A 1874-nucleotide genomic window follows, 5' to 3' on the forward strand; every position below is an offset into this window, starting at 1 on the left:
TTATTTATTTATTTATTTATTTATTTATTTATTTATTTATTATATGTAAGTACACTGTCACTGTCTCCAGACACCCATATGAGGGCATCAGATCTCATTGCAGATGGTTGTGAGCCACCATGTGGTTGCTGGGATTTGAACTCATGACCTCTAGAAGAGCAGTCAGTGCTCTTAACCGCTGAGCCATCTCACCAGCCCCCAGCCATCCCTCCTTTAATCGAGCTCCAAATGTTTAAATTCAGCCTCCAGTTGGGCAAAGCCGTCAACCATGCAAGGAATCTCACATGGTGTCTTGGTTACTTGTCTATTGCTGTGATAAAACCCCAAGACCAAGGCAACTTAGAAAAGAAAGTGTTTAATTGGGCCAGAGGTTCAGAGTCCATGATGGCGGAGTGAAGGCGTAGCAGAAACTACCTCTCTTCTAGAAGCACAGAGGCAGAGAGAACCCTGGGAAACCTTATGTCACACACCTCCTCCAACAAGGCCACACCTCCTAATCCTTTCCAAACAGTTCCACCCGCAGGGGACAAAGTACTCAAACATCTGAGCCAGTGAGAATCGTTCTCATTCAAACTGCCACATGTGATAACATGTTGAAGACTCAAGGCCAAACGGAAAGGCAAAAGAAGTTGTTCTGAACAGCTCTGATGGAGAAAGGTCAAAGTTCAGATTTGAAGCTCATTTCCTATTTCGTACCACCTTCCCAAGGTCCCGAGGTGGAAAGGTCTTAAGTCAAACCTTCAGAAGTCAGTAGCGCACCTTTATCCCAGCACTTGGGAGGCTGATGCCCGGCTAGCATCAGAAAATTTGCAGAAGTCCCCCCCCCCCCGCCACTCCCCCGCCCCGAGCCAGGTGGCTGGAACCAGAGCTAAGTGTTCTCCGCCACTGCGGGGACTGGAATTCCTGAGCCGCCAGACTCAGGGAAGACCGGTCTGATAGCGCTGTTCCAGAAGATAGAGCAAGATCTAACTCTGATTCAAAACATGGCTCTTCCTGTTTCGATAATTCCTTCCCTAGGACAACTTAAACAACCTCTGTCCCTGAGGTTCCAGCCACAAGCCAAAGCTCACCAGTGAGCTTACAGAGCTCGGTGAGGGTGGAGCATGGGTGACCCCAGCCCACTCACCCCTCCCCACCCCACATCCACACCTAGCATAGATGATGGATTCCCCGTAGTTGTATAGTTAGGTCCGCTTCCTGCGTTTGTATACTCCAGCCCCTCCTTGAGACCTTGGAAGCCTTGTGGAGATAGAACTGCATCAGAAAAAAAAAAAAAAAAAAAAAAAACTCTGAGTGGGTTATAAAGACGCACGCGCGTCTTTAATCCCAGCACTTGGGAGGCAGAGGCAGGCAGATCTCTATTACAGGTCAGCCTGGTCTATGAGTTGCAGGATAGCCAGGGCTAGATAGAGAAACTCTGTCTCGAAAAACAAAAAACAACAACAAAAACCAAAAACAAACAAAAAAAAATCAAAACTAAACAAGCGGCTGTCTTTTTTTGTTTTTTGTTTTCTTTTTTTTTGTTTGTTTTGTTTTGTTTTCTCGAGACAGGGTTTCTCTGTGTAGCCCTGGCTGTCCTGGAACAAACTCTGTAGCCCAGCCTGGCCTCGACTTTAGAAATCTGTCTGCCTCTGCCTCCCAAGTGTTGGGATTAAAGGCGCCATCACTTCCTGGCCAAGCCCCTGTTTCATAGCGGTTAGGGAGACGGCTCAGAGGCTAAGAACATTTGCCATGTCAGCAAGAAGACCTAAGTCCAAATCCCTGCTCCCAAGTTAAAGCCTGGCATGATCACGTGCTCATAACCCCAGCACAGGGTCTCTCTCATGGAGCCTGGATCTCGCTAATTAAGCTGGATGGAGCCTGGTCATCCTCCT

This window comes from Grammomys surdaster, unplaced genomic scaffold (genome assembly GCF_004785775.1).
Source record: "Grammomys surdaster isolate TR1022 unplaced genomic scaffold, NIH_TR_1.0 164, whole genome shotgun sequence".
NCBI classification, from domain to species: Eukaryota; Metazoa; Chordata; class Mammalia; order Rodentia; family Muridae; genus Grammomys; species Grammomys surdaster.